General features: G+C 41.3%; 1 protein-coding gene and 2 long non-coding RNA genes across 14 annotated transcripts in view; 2 read left to right on the forward strand and 1 right to left on the reverse strand.

Annotated features, from left to right (window-relative positions):
• Positions 1-19,466, reverse strand: part of LOC106090515 (formin-J) — a 327,305-nt gene that overhangs the window by 17,364 nt on the left and 290,475 nt on the right. The window lies entirely within an intron of this gene.
• On the forward strand, positions 4,178-5,857 carry LOC131996818 (uncharacterized). Its single transcript, XR_009398019.1, has 3 exons — positions 4,178-4,646; positions 4,930-5,048; positions 5,132-5,857. It is a non-coding gene; the product is annotated as an uncharacterized LOC131996818 (long non-coding RNA).
• On the forward strand, positions 6,515-16,453 carry LOC131996817 (uncharacterized). Its single transcript, XR_009398018.1, has 6 exons — positions 6,515-6,603; positions 8,107-9,044; positions 14,120-14,442; positions 14,511-15,241; positions 15,526-15,644; positions 15,728-16,453. It is a non-coding gene; the product is annotated as an uncharacterized LOC131996817 (long non-coding RNA).

Consider the following 19,466-nt stretch of genomic DNA (forward strand, 5'->3'; position numbering starts at 1 on the left):
CGATTTGGATGGTCTCTGCGATAACAGCCAAGAAGCTATTGCTTAGACAGCATGAACTATGTCTTCGCACGGGAAGGATCTTTGTCTCCTGATGGAGGTGCTCCACATGAGAACGGTGGACACCGTCCATCGAAGTTCGAAGAGCGCCATTCAGATAGATCTGGATATTGTTCCACTACGTGTCACCGTCAGCTGACGAGAATACTCTGTCGCAGCATAACAAGGTTTATTTGTCAGCAAGTGACTTGAAGACCTTGTTTCTACTTTTGACTTTATTGCAAATTATTGTGACATGTGGGGAGAATGTGTAAAAGCCATCAAATGTGACGCCAGTATTTTGGGACATTTGATGGTCGGAATCATCGCTCCATCAACCATCACATTCAGCTCATAATTCACCTCACGCGTACAATGTGGCTGAAGCTTTGGTGGCAGATGTCTTCAGATCTCTTGCAGCGAAATAAGAGCCAAGTTTTTGAGGTAGACGTTCAACCTAACGCAGATGTCATCATTGGGTGGTGGTCGTACAATCGTTCGCATATGATACTATCTCTATGCCGTCTGTAGGAAGTGGAATGGAGGATAGGTAGAGATTAAACAGTGCCGGAGTGCTTGGGGAACTCCCTGTTTTACTCTACGGTGCTTCGACTTCATATCCCTAAATTCCACAAATGACTAGCGACCACACAGATTATTCACGACCCAGCATTTCAGACCTGGCTGGAGGGACGTATTGGCAATGTCCTCAAATAGGCGAATGATTTCAAGGACTGTCCTATCACATGGCCTGGGCGGTGATGGCATGCAAAGCAGTTGTTGTGCTATACAATCTTCGAAATCCATGTCGATGCTCGGCGAATGGAAATTCTCCAGCGAGGCTCGGGAGAGGTAGTCCTTCGAGGGTATTGGCTACAGGTGAAAGAAGGGACAGTGATCAGACGACTCCCCCTTTGGCCCTTCCCAGGCTTCAGTAGCGGAAACCCTCTGCCCATTTTCTAAACATCGGGTACCATAAGTGTGTTCGAAGACAGGTTGAGGAGAGTCGTAAGGTACACGAATCCAGGTAGATCCAGATTCTTCAGCATCAGTGTGGAGATTCTGTTGTGGGCCTAACGACTTGGATGACTTGGCGCCACGGATGACATTTGTAACTTTGTCCACAGTAAATGTGTGCTATATGGTGTTGTGGTCTGGTGGACGGCGCTACAAATTCAACTACTGTTCAATACTCAGCCAGATCCAAAGGGTAGCTTTTTTGTGCATTATAGCCGCATTAAGGAGTGGTACACCTAATGCATCTTGGGCATCGTGGCTCAACAAATTATTGCATACTCTGAGGAACTGGTTCTGGTTATACCGAGAATGTTACCTGATTACTTTACTGTGTATCAAACAGAGATCCTTGCAATACATTAAGTGGTGGAATGGCTATGATATGATGTATTGACGACATTTGCAGTTTAATCTCGGTAGAACCTATTTCTGAATTCATGAACCTCCCTGTCATATAAAGGGACAGTTATTAAACATCTTGCGCCCATGAAATTCACAATTCTAGTCTGAGATTTGGCGTGATGAGTTTTGCCATAAATGCACCTTGGTTGTTGTAGCCACATCACAGTTTTAAGCCATGTGGTGCTCATAGCCATCCCGTGCCGAGATGCCACCTTGGAGTTTTTTCCCTGTGCAAAAAGGGCCGTGCAATCATAAACTTGACCCTACATAAAAAAGTTTAAACTTACAAAATCTTAGGGGAGTTTAGCAAATAAATGAAGAAATAGAAATCGTGAATCGGACGCCACCGTAGCGCAGAGGTTAGCATGTCCGCCTATGACGCTGAACGCCTGGTTTCGAATCCTGGCGAGACATTTGTGAAAGGTACATTTGTGAAAGGTACATTTGTGAGGTACAATGCCATGTAAAACTTCTCGCCAAAGAGGTGTCGCACTCCGCCACACCATTCGGACTCGGCTATAAAAAGGAGGCCCCTTACCGTTGAGCTTAAAACTCGAATCGGACTGCACTCATTGATGTGTGAGAAGTTTGCCCCTGTTCCTTAGTGGAATTTTCATGGGCAAAATTTGCATTTGCAGTAATCGTGAATCGGTGAAAGCGATCCATCCAGCGATCGGGACCGAGCTTAGTACGGAAAATTGAAAACATTGTTGTAAGAGGGTTTTTTTAAATTTCATTAATTTTGTATTTTTATTTATTTGTTTGCCATACATATTTAAATTTGTTTGTTTTATATGAGAGTGTAGATTAGTTTGTACGCGATGTACCTGCATTACATCTGAATCTGACATTTCTCTTCTACGTATGTTTTCAAGCATGTAATTTCATATAAAACAGCATGTCCCTATTGCTTGAGTTAATATGTGAGGTTTCTGGGTCTTTTGAGTAATTTGATACTCAACTTTATCTCAAAATAAAAAATAAAAAAGGGGAATCCCAGTATTTCACATAGAACAATCATGTGTGTGCCGCACGGATAATAGAGGAAAGTACGGTTAATAAAGGGAGCATTATTGAAGCACTGATAAAAGAGGCAAACCACGGTTAATAGAGGTCCAAAACCAAAAGCATAGCATGGCTTTTATTAGAGGCCAGGTTAATCGAATGTCACTTGTATTAGATTCGTCCCAGTTTCGCAAAACGCTCCTTTACATGATTCTAAGTCTTCTTTTTACTTCTTATCAGCATAAGATCAAAAAAGCAGACTACATAAATGCTTCCCAACAACGAAGGCATTTTAGCCGGAAAAAAACCATAAAAGAAAAAATAAGATATTTTGCTTCGATAGACAATGGTCGACAAACTGAGTGGCTGCAAATGTGCTTGGTTATAGAATATTCTTGTGCATAATTGCACTGACCCTGGTTAAGACAAACACATAAATAATCCTTCAACTTTTCTTTGGCATTCAAGGTAAGCTAGAAAAACTGAGTACCATGAGCTGTATATTGATTGGGGGCCTTATGAAAGGTGCGTTAGCATGCTGCTTGTCTGCCAAGATAAAAAGTGCCAAGCTGTGGCAGTGGCTGTATAACTTAATATGTCGTCATAGTCTCAGTGTAGAAATAGAACCTTCAAAGGAAGATTTCTCATCCCGTATCAATATAAAATGGGTAAAATTTAAATATTTCTGGTCAACAATATGCACAAGACTTACGCAAAATGCTGCAATAACTGAAGCTTCATAAGACATCCAATTCCATGGGAGTCTAGATGCATAAAACCAAAGACGCAAGTTGATACACCAGCTGTAGTTGTAATTTTTCACCGTCTTTTCTTGTTTGCAAATTAATTTTAATTGTTGTGTTTTGCTTTATTTTCTGCTAGCATTGGCAGTTAAGAGGCCTTTCTGTTTCATTTGTTGCGCTCTACAAAACACTATTCAATTTTATTGCGCAAAAAACATACACACACATGTACATACTATAGTATTTCTTTTTCCACAGCTATTGGGCTTGTTTTTCCTATTTTATCTTTTTATTTTATTCCGAGTTGTTTTGTTTGCCGTCGCTTTCGAAACAATATCTTTGAGTTTTGTTTGGGAACTACGTCAACATTTTTGCAAAACAAAAGTATTAACGAGGCCCAGAGCGATGTTTGCAGCGTTGCCAGAGAACCATGTATTTCGTTCCCCAGTCACATTTTATTTGATGCCGTTTAAAAAGTGCTGGGGCTGGCTCTCAATTAAGAGAGTGTAAACTGGTTTATATAGGTATGTGTATTTCTGTATGCTGACGCATTGAATATAAAACCTATAATAAATTTTACATTCAGCAATCAACCGAACACATGACATTTCCCCGCTATGAACAATTACCCGCTCTAACCATTTCCCTGTTTGCAAAGATATGTGTTTTGCCTCTGGCAGCACTCAACGAGGTTTATCCTATATTTGCTTTGAACAGATATTCGTTCACAAAACAAATGAGTTTTGTTTTTTTTTTTTTTGGTAGGAGGTATTGCCAGATACAAATAATGAATTGTGTTAGAGTCTAAACCCAACCAAAGAGTCAGCGTCAAGTGGCTTAACATGGGAGAGCAAAAAACCGCCGCGACTATAGTTAATGAGGCTTTGGGCTTTGGTTTTGAGCGTCGCGTTGCAAAAATGCTACTCTAAACACAAATTCCATAAAAGCAAGGCGGAAAAGTAAAAAATGTGTCGTGGACCCCGGAGGGTCCGAACTGCCTCAGCGGAGAAAGGGGACATAGTGTGCTGGCGGGCGCTGGCTGTTGGCGTTAGAGCTCCGGCTGTGGCTCAGTCTGGGGCGCGGTTCTTGCCAACACACCATGTCCAGAGACAGCTGACAAAAAAACTAAATTGAAACCAGCTCTGGATGGGATAACAACACAGGGTCATACTTACTTTACGGCAGGCACGTTATTCGCCTTCTTACTCGCACTTACCGCTATGGATTCGCTCTTCAGGGGGCACTGAGACATCCTACAGTGCCCTGGACGGCCCACCCCAACCATGGTATCCGTTGTCCAACAGTTTTGGATACCCCAGAATCGTCTCCCCGTTCCCCCTCTACAGCATGGTGCACTACCCCTTCCTTACCTTAATGATCTACTCTTCCATAGCGAAATGAGAATACTAAGCCAAGTGGAATTTCATTGCTACGTTATAAAAGGTATGTATGGGCTTTATTTAGAGGTTACATCCTCTGATTTTGATTCTATACGTTAAATTAACATTGATCAAAATATTTAAATGTTAAAGAAAGCTTTATAATTACTGCAATTTACAAAAACAAAAAAAAAAAAACGCAATTTTTAAGGCAATGCAAAGTAAGAAATTCAATTAATTAGATAAAGATTAAAACAAATCAAACTTCTAAAATCAATCCAAAAGGACTTAAAAAAAAAATAAAAAAATTACAATATATATATATAACTGTTTTTTTTTCTTTTCAGAAAAGTGCCTTTGTTGCGTCTGTCAGATCGCCGGACTGGAATGCTTCGACGACGGCTCCCCTGGATAGCAAGACAATTTGGTAGCGGAGGTGCCCTGGATCTCCCTTTTTATGTTCTTGGTAAGTATGTATAGGTAGTTCGTGTAATGTCTTACCCTCAATAAAAATATATAATTTCTTGTTTTTCTTTTTTTTTCTTTTAGCCAACCTGCAGGGACAACATTAAACGACCAAAGGGTCTTTTATTTAAAGTGTATTCCTAGTGCCCTAGAATGAGCTCACCCTACTTCCTAGGTTGTATCGTCCGTTCAATCACCGGACTGCAGATATGAAACCCAATGTCTACCCTGTTTGCTGCCTAAGTTATTCTGTTTTCTTTTTTTTTTTATTTCTTATATTTTTATTCCAGGATGTGTGTCAAGCTAAGTTTCTCTGTGTATCGTTCTAAGTATTGAACATATAAAAAGGAGCATACATCGGCCTACCTTGGCACCTACGGGCTGCTGGTGCAAAATTCCCTCGGGGACACTGGAGCAGATGGCGGCGGTGGAACCAATGATGAAGCTGGAGATGCTGATGAGATGATGATGTTGTTGAGGATGGAAATGTTGACGTTGCCGTGGATGACGATGGTTAAAATTGCAGTAGAGGTGGGTATTTATTATTTGACAAAAAGTTTTTGTTGTTCTGTTTAGTCTTTGCTATGTTTTATTCGTGGCTCAAATTAACGTTCTTTTTCAAAGCTTTTTATATTTCACAGGATCTTTTTTCTTTAGCATTAATTAGCACTAATAAGTTTATTTAGCTTTAAGTTGATCTAAAGTAACTTCAGCTTTTTTACTACAAAAGCTAGTCTTTATTCCTTTCACAAAAAAAAGGAACATTTATTTGCTTTTAAATAAAAAACTTTATGCCTTTGGCATCACATATTCTGATTTGTTTTTTTTTTTCTTTTGTTTGTCAAGCTCACAATCAAAGGTTTGTAGAACACAACATAACCTTTTCTTTTTTTTTAAAGTTTTCTCTCTTTTTGAAACACCACTTTCAACACTCTTGAGTACACCACCTCTTACTGCTTGCACGGCTCCATCCAAAAAGAACTCGTCATCTTCCCTTTACTGTCCATCATGGTTCCCCCAAGCCATCATGTCCACCGAGGAACCATCATAAAATTTTGTTTTCCAAAATAGCAAAAACAAACAACATATGGTTTCCTCGATTTTCATTGTAGTAGTTACCTTTGTATGTGGAGGTAACATATGCTGGTATCGCAGGGTTGCATTCACCAGCTGCCATAAAAAAAACAGACTGTTCAAACCCAGATGTCGCTCTTCTCTAATCAGACATAGGGTGACACGCTACAAACCCAATCATCCTTTAGACGTCACCGTCATAGGATGGGAGGGAAAAACAAATTTTTGTCATGTATATAATAACATAACGTGTGAACGTAGCATTAGTCAAACCTATCTCAGTGGGTGTAGCCTCCTTAAGAAAAAGTAATTCTTCTCCAATAAATGTACCTTGGGCTATAAGTATACCTTGAGTCGAGTAGTACCTATCCGGTACTCGACTAACCAGTTATACCTTCCTTAGACATACCTTGATCAAATTAATTATATCACTAAAGCGGACGGACGGAAAAAATATGCTGAATAAGCATTTAAATTAAAAGGTAAGTAAAAGTGGTAAAACTAAATATTGTGAAATAAAAACGAAAAAAAAAATAAAATAAAATAAGCATATAAAAATGCTTTGGATAAAAAAAATTACAAGGTGCGTCCAAAAAAAACCAAAAAAAGTGCGGTAAACTTTACGCGTGTGCGTGTGTGTGTGTATAGAAATGAATGGACGAGTAACTACGCCAAAAAAAACTTAATAAAAAACTCTACTTGCCTAACAAAACGCAATAAAAATGAAATGTAAATAAACAAAAGTGTAATGTATAGAAAATTATATGCCGGCCGTGGAGGAATTCCCATGAAAAAGTGAATTATAAGATAAAAATTGTTATACGGTGCTGTGTGTGTGTGAATGGAACCAAACGGCAGTAAACCAAAATAACAGGCACCGGCCAGTAAATAATGCCGGACAAAGAATCAATAGGAAAAAAAAAGGTAAAAACCTAAATTTTTAATAACCAACAGTGAAAATTGGCAGAAAAATAAATTTAAGTGGTTATGTACAAATCATATGTGGTTTGCAAAACGTAACCTACAAAAAAACTAACTAAAAAAAATTCAACCAAAAAAAAAACGGTTTAATTTGATGTGCAAGTGTGTGTGACTTTAAGTGCGTATTACTTTACGGTATCCCTACCATCATCTGTAAACCACTCAAATCATGAATGGAGGTGGGGGTGCTAAAACCAAACTGAGTGCCAAGACAAATTACTCCGCAAAAAGTGAAGTGTGAGAAACCAACAAAAACAATTGCGGAAAATGTGTGTGTGTCATGTGCCTAATGTAATGCAAACATAGAACAGGTGTTAACACTCTCTTCTTCTTGTGATTTAAACAGATCGAAAGAAACCGAACGATAATGAAATGCTGTGAATCATTTATAAGTTCAATGAACGCAAAGTGAAAGTGTTGTGAGAAAGTTAAAGTAAACTCAAGGTAAAATCTCAACTTGGAAAACGGGAAAAAAAAATAAAAGAAAATTTATAAAAATTGTGTAAACACAAAAAAAATTAAAGGAAATGGAAAATTAGAAATTTTCGAAATAAAAATAAAAAACTCTACCAAAGAAAATTTTCGGAACCAAAGCTAAAATGTTTGAATGAAATTAATGTGAAACAAAAGAATTATTTCAGTGAAAATACATACACCAAAGTTAAAAATGTAAAAAAAACAATATAAACAAAATTGAAGTCTATTTTCGTTTGGTCCAATAAGTGAAAATAACAAGCCGCTAATTTAAATCAGAAAAATTTTAAATGACAAAAAAAAACAAGAATCTAAAAAAACTATGAAGCTCCCAAAGATAAAAATACAATGAGATTCAAAAGCAAAAATTCCTCAAAATTCTAAACTTCAAACAAAAAAAAATAAAAACAAAAATTCCTCTAAAAAAAATTAAAAATATCAAACCAAAGGAAAATCTTAAAATAATAAATAATTTTAGAAAAAAAATTGCATTTTGACTAAACAAACTTTCTTCTTGGTTCTCTTTCCAGATGCTGCAACGACACCAAACTCGCATCGGCCGCTTCGCTTGAGAGCACGGACCATACCAGACGTGGACCAGCGACCTAATGTGCCCAGGGCAGATGAACTGGTAATTGTCAAATAAATAATACGCCACGGCGTATTCTTTATTACTCCTCTCAGCCCCCTACTTGCACCCACCACGGCATCCCTCGCCCCATGTCCAAGATGCCATAGCGATAGAAAGACGGGTCGGCCCGACATACACCGAGGTCGTCAAGAGGCTCTACCGTGGTTGAGTGATCTCCTGGGGCCGGCATCGAAAGATGACAATCTCTCGTCCGGACAAAACGCCTTCCGCCGCAACTCGCGCTCCATGTCCAAGATGCCATAGTGATAGAAAGACGGGTCACCCACTGCGAGGTTGACAGCGAGCTCTCCGGCGGTCGAGGCACCCCAGATAGGCAGAGAGAAATGGCACTACCTCGTTCTAACCCCTGTGCACATTACACCACTGGAACACTCCTGGCGGCCCCGCACTCGCGACTGCGTAAGACCACGAGTTTCGTCGCTCTCAGTCCCCGACGGATAATTCAGGTAAGTATAAGGTAAGTATAAAGTTCCAATCCTCTAGGTCCATTTACTCATCGTACACACACACACGTCCTTCACCGCCTGTTGACCATGGGATGTAACTTGCAAGGAATTTTATGGAAGCAATTCAACTGACCATCTATAGACGGTTTCGCCTAAACTGCCGCCCAAGGCGAACAAAAAAAAAAAATCTAAGTTTAACCCAGAAACTGCGTGCCTGCCAAAACTAAAGCTAAGTATCCTTAAATCTAAAATTAAAAGATAATTCAAATTCTAATTCATTTCAATACTTATCCTACAGCCTACTATTCTATTGCCTTACCTCTACTATCCTTGGATTCCTAAGGAGGATTTGGAAAGTACCATAAACCAGGTAAGTGATTGCTACTTCCTCATCAAAGGTGTCGCCGTAGTATAGCGATCTATCATCGTTATGCCTATTGCTTAAGATCCTTCGCGTGGTATACCCCTATTGTCCTGCCTTTCAAGTCTTCAATCTCGTAAAGACATCTTCCCACCGGGCGTACAATCCGACATCTCAAATACTTTTTGTTGAGTTTGGCATTAACGCCCTTACTAAAATCGCTCAATTGGTGATTTCGACGGTATACCTCTTGACCCGGGAAGAATCGAACCGCTCTAGCCCTTGTATTATACTTAACGGCCCTGCCTGTATAGGCCTTCGATATGTTCTTTCGAAGCCGTTCCCTTACGAGTTCCAATTGGGTAGCCTTAGGCAAAGCGGCATACTCCGGGTCCTTCATGACATCTAACTGGCGAGCCAACCTGTACACGCTTCCATGAGTTACCATATTTGTTCCAAATAGAGCAAAATATGGTGTCATACCCGTGGAAGCATGTACCGAAGAACGCAGGGCACATTCGATGGCCGAGATATTCTGGTCCCACTCCTTCTGATCTTCCTGCAAATAGGACCTTATTGCTGCCAGTATAGATTGGTTCACTCGCTCCGAAGCGTTAGCCTGGGGCGAGTAAAGACCTGTCCTGAAATGGGTGACCCCATAGGCTTCGAGGAAAGCAGTAAAATCCTTGCTCGTGAACTGCTTACCGTTATCAGACATCAGGGTCTCAGGCACGCCAAACTTATGGAAAACCTCTGTCGTCAAGAACCGGATTACGTTGCGCGATGTGGCCCTTCCCATGGGTTTGAGCAAAACAAACTTGGTGAGGTGGTCCAGAACGATAAATATGAACGAATTTCCGGTCTTCGACCGAACATAAGGCCCCAGAAAATCTACATAGACTTTTTGGAACGGCCTATCGATCTGGACTTCCTCACCCATGGGCTGCTGCATATTCTGGAAATTAGGCTTCGACTCCTTACATGTCTGGCATCTCTGCACGTAAGCTCGCACTTGAGCACCCATATTCGGCCAGTAAAACATCTCCTTCAAACGCCTCAAGGTCTTGTGAAAGCCTGAGTGGGCGGCCGTTGGTGGGTTATGTGCCTTGGCGATAGCCTCCGAGGTTACCTCCTCTGGTACCCATAGCTTCCAGGCGAACTCTTCGCTGGGTATATCTGTGGTCACCGGAACCGTCCTTTTATAGAGGCGACCATCCTTAACGCGAAGATCAGGCAACCTTTCTCCATTCTCCTCGACCACCCTTACCTTCTCGAGGTAGTTTTCGGCCCTGAACTCCGGTGCGTCCATGTCCAACAAGCGCCAGAAACCAAGCTCATCCATATTATACCGTGAGAGAGCGTCAGGCACCACATTCTGGCTTCCTCGCCGATGCTCAATCTCAAAGCTATGCCCTTGAAGCAATAAGCTCCACCGGGCCAATCGTCCGCTTAACTCCTTGTTGGACATTAGCCATTTTAGGGACGAATGGTCGGTGATTACCGTGAAGGGCATAAGCTCAATATATGGCCTGAATTTCTTGAGTGCCACGACTACCGCCAGACACTCTCGCTCTGTTACGGAATAATTTTTCTGAGCTGCCGTTAACTTCTTTGAAACGTAGGCTATTGGGTGCTCTCCGCCGTCATCGTCCTTTTGAAAAAGAACTCCTCCCACACCCACATCCGAAGCGTCGCATTGGACATAAAAATGTCTTTCAAAATCGGGGTGCCTCAGGACGGGACTCCTCGTAAGAGCCTCTTTTAACTTTTCAAAAGCAGATTTCGCTGCCTCTCCAAATTCGAAGGTCTTCCCCTTTTTCAATGTATTAAAAATGGGCTCGGCAATTGTGGCATAATCTGCTATAAACCGGCGGTACCACCCAGTCATTCCCGTGAAGCTTCGTACTTGCTTCGCACTTTTGGGGAAGGCAAAATCCATTATGGCCGATACCTTACCAGGGTCTGGCTTCAACCGGCCTCCACCGACGATGTACCCCAGATAGCGCAATTCTCGGAAACAAAATTTTGACTTGGCCACATTAATTGTGAGGCCGGCCTGCGTGAGCAGAACAGCCACTTGTCTCAGCAGCTCTAGGTGCGTCCCGAAATCTGGAGCCACGATTAGCAAGTCGTCCAGGTAGACGAACACCCTCTCACGCAGATGTGCAGGGATGACTTTATCCATTAACCTACATAACCTTTGGGCCGCGTTACACAGCCCAAAAGGCATAACGGTAAAATGGTATAAAGGCCTCCCTGGAACGGTAAAAGCGGTCTTCTCCCGGCTTTTCATATCGAGCGGGATTTGCCAGAAAGCATCTTTCAAATCCACACTCGAAATGAAATGCGTATCTCCAAGCCGGCTGAGCAGGCCCTCTATGTTTGGGAGCGGATAAGCATCCTTAACCGTAAGGGCATTGAGCTTCCGGGCGTCCAGGCATAGTCGGTTTTTTGTGCCCTTTCGGACTAAAGTCACCGGGTTATTCCATGGGCTTTGGCTTGGCTCAATGACCTTCATGTCAAGCATTCTGTCCAGCTCGGCAAACATTAAGCGCTGCACAGCTGGAGAGACGGGATAGTGCCTTTGTTTTACCGGTTCCGCATCTGCAGTGTCGATAATGTGCATCTCTAGAGAGGTCTTGCCCAAACCTCGATGCTCAAAGGATGGATAACGCTCAATTACCGTGGCCAATCTTCTCTCCTCATCTTCGTTTAAGGCGTGACGGGATGGGTCAACTGGTTCTTCATCCTCTTCAGCCCCCAGGGACAAACTCTCGACGCTGGCCACCAACTTAAAAGCCTTCATAAAATCGATGCCCAGGTATAGGGCCTTGCTCAAGGCTGGGACCAAAAAGAACTCAATCTGTTTCTCAAGTTTCTTAACTTTTACCTTCACTCGGATGCGGCCTACGACCTCTAGGGGTGTCTCGTCCGCTGTATGAACTACGGCTCTATATGCAAATATGGGAATCCTGGCCTTTTCGACCCTTTCAATGCAATTCTGGCCAAGGCAACTCACCGTGGCGCCACTGTCCAACAGTCCCTCGACCTCTTCCTCACCAATCTTTATCCGCATGTAAAGCCGGGAATCTTCACCCTCATACAATTTCGCAGAGGCTATTTCTTTTCTAAGGTCTTTCCTTTTCTTGTACCTGAGCCTGGCTTTCTCCATTCTTGTCTTATTCACCTTGAGGTTACCTTCGCTAAAAATTCTGTTTCTAACCTCTTGGTACTTCGCCCTCCTTATGGTCCAAGGCGTTATTTCCTTTAATCTCAATTCAGAATTTAATTCATTCTCCAATTCATTCTTAATCCTATCCTTATTCTCTAAAATAGTTACTCCAGCGGAGTCCTGCTCCACATGATCGGCTACTACTGGGGGTGCATCGGTTTCGGGCGCGTTTCCCCCTCTCTCGGGCCCGCTTGTCGGTTTCCCTGACACCGCGGACATTTGGGTTTCACCACGTTCTCCATCCCGCACCCATAGCAAAACAGTTTCCTTGTGGTGGATGGGCAGTCCACAAAACCGTGGCCCTTCTCCCGGCAGTTCCAACAGATATAATTGGACTGCCTACTGATGGCTTCTATTTCCAGTTCCGGCTCCTCTTGGTCATATTCCAGCTCATTTACTCTAGGGGCAAATTGCTGGCGGTGTGCCTGAGCGAACTGCCTTTGATTTGCTAGCAGCAACTCCGCCTTCCTACACTCCTCTCTGAAGTGCTGCAACCCATACATTCTTATCGGAAAGACCAGCGCCGCCATTGCCTGTTTGAGATTGCCTTTCATCATCTCCACCATCATCTCCTCCCTCATGGGCTCCCGTTGCTGGTGGCGAAGGCGCAGCATAGCGCTACAGAAGTCCTCGAACGACTCGTGGGACCCTTGCCTTCGGTCCATCATCCTCCTCTGTATATCGAAGTCGCTCTCGAACTTCCGAAACTGCGCCAGGAATGCCTGTTTCAATTCCGGATAACTGCGAATGTACCCCAACCTCCTCTGCATCCAGTACCACTCCTCCGCCGGTCCCTCCAGCAGCTGTGGGAACTTCACCAGCACCTCATCCCACTCACACCGATAATCCTCCCGAAGCTGTTCTATACGGAACATAAAATCCTCGGCGCTCATCGACTTCGTGGTGCCATCAAACTTCACCCGCCATTTCTCCACATCTATTCTTCTAATGGCCTGACGATTCGGAATAGGCGAAACTTGCGGGTAATGTGGCGCCGGCGCGTTTACGGCATCCGGAAGATATGTGTTTCTGTCACCCAGGTGGTACTGCTCCGGTGGTGGATGAGGGGATGGCCACCCATCCGGTGGTCCCTGCGGGGCGTCTACGGCTGGAAAGGTTTGGTACTGATTCATTGTTGGCTCTCGGTACTCGCTGCCTCTCGGAATTCGATTCGATGGTGGTATCTGCTGGCCTACGGCCGTGTGTGGCTGCGCTGGTTGTGCGGTCGCTGTCTGTGGGACGCCTGTGCCCATCGGAACATTTAAGTGGGCCAAGCTCTGCTGTACAAGCTGGGGTACCAGCTGCCTCAACTTCTCATCGAGTAACCTGATGAGCTCTAACTGTCCCACACCAATGGCCGAATCTATGACCGCGTTTAGGGAACCTCCTTCTCGTGGAGCTTGGTAAAGCGCCTGGCGTGCAGCATTCGTCTCCCGGTTCTCTCTACGTTCTCTCTGGACCGTCTGAGCTGTCAAGCTGCTGAACTCCGGCGTGTCCGGAGTTATACGTACGTCCGACATATCCGATACCGACAAGGCTGGACTGGAAACCGCGGACGTGACCATCATGGGGGTGACTGTTGCTGTTGTTGTGGCCATTGCCATTGCCGAGGCTGCTGCTGTGGTCGTAATGGCTGTCGCCATGTTGGTTACTGTGGTTGTTGTTGTTGCCATAGCCGATGTGGTCGGATCAGGAACCTCACTAGTGTTACTATTTGCTCTGGTATTGACCATTAAACCTACTCCAACCTATAACCTATACTACTAATTAAACTTGATGACAATTCCAAATTACCAAATTCAGCCAACTCAAACTCTAAATACACTAATTATGTCTTCTTCTTTAAACGCAGATATGAAAACCAAAATTCACAAACAAGGTAGAAAGTGCAGTGCATATATCCTACTATAAGGTGGGGAACAAGTGAGAGAAGAGCAAATCTAAGCGGATAAGCGAAGCATTCTAAGTTTCCAAATAGGACTTCTCCAAACGTATCCGGAAACTGCTTTCTCTGCCGTAATGTATTGTATGGCCCTGAGATGCTGTAGTATATTGGTATTACGTTTGCTACCTACGGACATAACCACACGGCTGTTGTTGAAAACATAAAGATAAACCCAACAACGTCTCATGTGCTTTGGCTCATGGGTATGATTGTATTAAGCGGACGGACAGGTAAGCAAAAGTAATTTGGGCTATTGCAGTTAACTATTGTATATAATGGCATCTCCTTCTCTCCTCAGGCCCGTCGCAAACGAAATGCGGATACCAAAATCCTTAAACTTCGTGACTTACGGGAGTTAAAGATTAGTAAAACACCGTGCCACATCCTGCATCTAACCAGCTTCCAGTCACCACCAGTTTGGCACGCGATCCAAGCTTTTGAAAACTTACGATCGGGACTCAATCCGGTAACCGAAATCCGATCAGTTGCTGGCTGTGGCGATAAAATGATGCGGTCAACCCGATAACTCGGGCCCCATGTTGCGGGCGCCATTCTTGTCGTGGACCCCGGAGGGTCCGAACTGCCTCAGCGGAGAAAGGGGACATAGTGTGCTGGCGGGCGCTGGCTGTTGGCGTTAGAGCTCCGGCTGTGGCTCAGTCTGGGGCGCGGTTCTTGCCAACACACCATGTCCAGAGACAGCTGACAAAAAAACTAAATTGAAACCAGCTCTGGATGGGATAACAACACAGGGTCATACTTACTTTACGGCAGGCACGTTATTCGCCTTCTTACTCGCACTTACCGCTATGGATTCGCTCTTCAGGGGGCACTGAGACATCCTACAGTGCCCTGGACGGCCCACCCCAACCATGGTATCCGTTGTCCAACAGTTTTGGATACCCCAGAATCGTCTCCCCGTTCCCCCTCTACAGCATGGTGCACTACCCCTTCCTTACCTTAATGATCTACTCTTCCATAGCGAAATGAGAATACTAAGCCAAGTGGAATTTCATTGCTACGTTATAAAAGGTATGTATGGGCTTTATTTAGAGGTTACATCCTCTGATTTTGATTCTATACGTTAAATTAACATTGATCAAAATATTTAAATGTTAAAGAAAGCTTTATAATTACTGCAATTTACAAAAACAAAAAAAAAAAAAACGCAATTTTTAAGGCAATGCAAAGTAAGAAATTCAATTAATTAGATAAAGATTAAAACAAATCAAACTTCTAAAATCAATCCAAAAGGACTTAAAAAAAAAATAAAAAAATTACAATATATATATATAACTGTTTTTTTTTCTTTTCAGAAAAGTGCCTTTGTTGCGTCTGTCAGATCGCCGGACTGGAATGCTTCGACGACGGCTCCCCTGGATAGCAAGACAATTTGGTAGCGGAGGTGCCCTGGATCTCCCTTTTTATGTTCTTGGTAAGTATGTATAGGTAGTTCGTGTAATGTCTTACCCTCAATAAAAATATATAATTTCTTGTTTTTCTTTTTTTTTCTTTTAGCCAACCTGCAGGGACAACATTAAACGACCAAAGGGTCTTTTATTTAAAGTGTATTCCTAGTGCCCTAGAATGAGCTCACCCTACTTCCTAGGTTGTATCGTCCGTTCAATCACCGGACTGCAGATATGAAACCCAATGTCTACCCTGTTTGCTGCCTAAGTTATTCTGTTTTCTTTTTTTTTTTATTTCTTATATTTTTATTCCAGGATGTGTGTCAAGCTAAGTTTCTCTGTGTATCGTTCTAAGTATTGAACATATAAAAAGGAGCATACATCGGCCTACCTTGGCACCTACGGGCTGCTGGTGCAAAATTCCCTCGGGGACACTGGAGCAGATGGCGGCGGTGGAACCAATGATGAAGCTGGAGATGCTGATGAGATGATGATGTTGTTGAGGATGGAAATGTTGACGTTGCCGTGGATGACGATGGTTAAAATTGCAGTAGAGGTGGGTATTTATTATTTGACAAAAAGTTTTTGTTGTTCTGTTTAGTCTTTGCTATGTTTTATTCGTGGCTCAAATTAACGTTCTTTTTCAAAGCTTTTTATATTTCACAGGATCTTTTTTCTTTAGCATTAATTAGCACTAATAAGTTTATTTAGCTTTAAGTTGATCTAAAGTAACTTCAGCTTTTTTACTACAAAAGCTAGTCTTTATTCCTTTCACAAAAAAAAGGAACATTTATTTGCTTTTAAATAAAAAACTTTATGCCTTTGGCATCACATATTCTGATTTGTTTTTTTTTTCTTTTGTTTGTCAAGCTCACAATCAAAGGTTTGTAGAACACAACATAACCTTTTCTTTTTTTTTAAAGTTTTCTCTCTTTTTGAAACACCACTTTCAACACTCTTGAGTACACCACCTCTTACTGCTTGCACGGCTCCATCCAAAAAGAACTCGTCATCTTCCCTTTACTGTCCATCATGGTTCCCCCAAGCCATCATGTCCACCGAGGAACCATCATAAAATTTTGTTTTCCAAAATAGCAAAAACAAACAACATATGGTTTCCTCGATTTTCATTGTAGTAGTTACCTTTGTATGTGGAGGTAACATATGCTGGTATCGCAGGGTTGCATTCACCAGCTGCCATAAAAAAAACAGACTGTTCAAACCCAGATGTCGCTCTTCTCTAATCAGACATAGGGTGACACGCTACAAATGTTCAACTTTGACGCCTAAAAGCGAGCGTCATTTTGTGTTGCCACACATGAAGAAGTATATTTTTGGTCGTCAAAGTCTGGTGAGAATTTTTTTCTCTTTTTTTAATATTGCTGTGCCAATCGACCATTTTTGCAAACACTGACAAATTTTGACGTTTGTCAAAATTCAAAAGTAAACAAGATGTGCGCTCCACATAATAATACAGGAAAAATCCAGGAAATAATAATTATTGGGTTGTCCAAAAAGTAATTGCGGATTTTTTAAAAGAAAGTAAATGCATTTTTAATAAGACTTAGAATGAACTTTAATCAAATATACTTTTTTTACACTTTTTTTTTCTAAAGCAAGCTGAAAGTAACAGCTGATAACTGACAGAAGAAAGAATGCAATTACAGAGTCACAAGCTGAGAAAAAATTTGTCAACGCCGACTATATGAAAAATCCGCAATTACTTTTTGGGCAACCCAATATTTGCGCAATGAATATTTTTCAAAAATATTTTCCATTACTGCTAGCAGTTATGTTGCAAATGCGAACGTTGCAATATGGAGTTATTTTAGGTCTTGCTTTGGAAAAGAGAAAAACACTAGGACAAGTTATGTTATTTAAAACGAAACTCATGCCAGGTAAACAAACTATTGACGCCGTTATAGAAAAAATACTAAACGGCGTCGCCATCATTTCAATAAACTACAAACACAAAACTGTATTTTGTCCATTATTGTTAAATAACAACCATTTAGAATCCGTTTTGCTTACAATTACTGACATGGGACTTTGCTCAATGAAACGTCAAAATTTGCGGTGCTGTCAAAAATCTTACTAGCCCCTGGGATACTCAAAAATTATTCACCACTATTTTTACTATCCCTACAACTTTGCTACCGTTCGACACACAGTCAAAGTTTAAAATTGTTTAGCTTTTGCGAGATGCTTTATTAACATTAGTTTGCAGATTGCACTTTTCAACTCGACGCTCCTCAACGCTAATTCTGTTTTGGACTTTAGAGTCTAGCGTCATGGCGCTGAAATAGATTCTATTCCAGCGATGCCCAGCACTTTACGGTCTCACGTATTCTTATGGTTTTTGTTTTAATCGTTTTGAGACAGCAACGAATGGACATGCGCATGGGTGTACGCGTCGTTCTTCTGTTTCTATTTTAAAAACAATAAAACAATGATTTATTTTATCAAACGTTTGGATGATATGAAAAAGTATTTAACATTTCTTATTTTATGTTTACTTTTGCAAAACACTGATCATTCAGTCCAAAAAAATATTTTTTACATATTGCTCTATTCTGTTTTGGCGTCGTCGCTTTTAGTGCTTTCTTCTCTCTGCATATTTCTTTCTGAAAATGTTGCCAAATTTTTATGAAAATTCGTTATGCTGCCAAAAATTTGCAGAGAATTTTTCCAAAAATAGCGTCATCTTACATAAAAAAATTTATATATTTACAAAATTGCAGATGTTTGCATGTTAAATTTCCAAAATATATACAAATCTGTCAAAATCAGTGATAAAACTGTAATTCAGTTTTAATGCACATTCGTATAAATCGAAGTTACTAATGAGTAAAAAAGCTATAATAAAGTTGAAACCGAATAAGTGAAACGTTAAAAATAGGTCAATTTGGTTTAATTTATCCGTAATTTTCTGTATCGCGTAGTTCAGATAAGTGAAACTAGTTTCCAGTTACGCTATCTAGGCATAAGAGCGAGCGAATTTTCACGTCATCGTACGTAATAATGTACAAAATAACTCGAGTTGAAAAAGAGCAATGCTTAGACGAACTCTTAGGAAGTTAGGACAACCATATGTTATATATCAAAATATGATTTTGCAAATTTTATAGATGACGGGAATTTTTAAAATGCCAGTTTCTCATAAAAATAACTTTTTGGGGTGTAAAAACTTTTTTAGTTTAGCGATATTTACAAAACTTCATTGTTATTTCCGTCAACTTTCACTTTAGCTGAGTATTCTGTTCAGCTTTTCAGCCGCAATGCTGTCAAACTCCAAATATAAAAACGCGAATTGCTGGTGGAAAATAGGTGACAAAGTAGTTCTCTGTTTATAATGAGGAAAATGGCAAAAGAAAAAATGAGTGGCAACGCTTGACATCATTGTCGGCATCATTTTTGTTTTATTGGTTTAAATGGTTCGTTTTATCTTCTTTTTATTTTATTTACTCGTAAAAAAAAATAATAAAACCACAAGTGCAGATAAAAAACGTCTCTTGGTATGAAAATAAAAACAACACAACTGTCAAATTCTGCTCGCGGAGCAATTAAAGATTTCCGGGACTATTCCGAAAGCAGAATAGAATACCAACTCTTAAATGAGATTTTTCACTAAAGCGTATTAAATCCTGTTAACACTGCCCTTTAATCCATATTTAATGGCTCAATCATTTGTTTTCCTTTTATAAAATCAGCTGAGGAGAGCTTTAAATCCGAATTTAATGAGCAGTGTAAACGGGGTTTTACAGTTATGCTGTTTCGACTGCAATTAAATAATATCTTTGCCACCAGTCTCGCTGCTTCTCTTTCATCCCTCAAATTTGACTCCAGAT

Source organism: Stomoxys calcitrans, chromosome 4 (genome assembly GCF_963082655.1).
Source record: "Stomoxys calcitrans chromosome 4, idStoCalc2.1, whole genome shotgun sequence".
In the NCBI taxonomy this organism is placed as follows: domain Eukaryota; kingdom Metazoa; phylum Arthropoda; class Insecta; order Diptera; family Muscidae; genus Stomoxys; species Stomoxys calcitrans.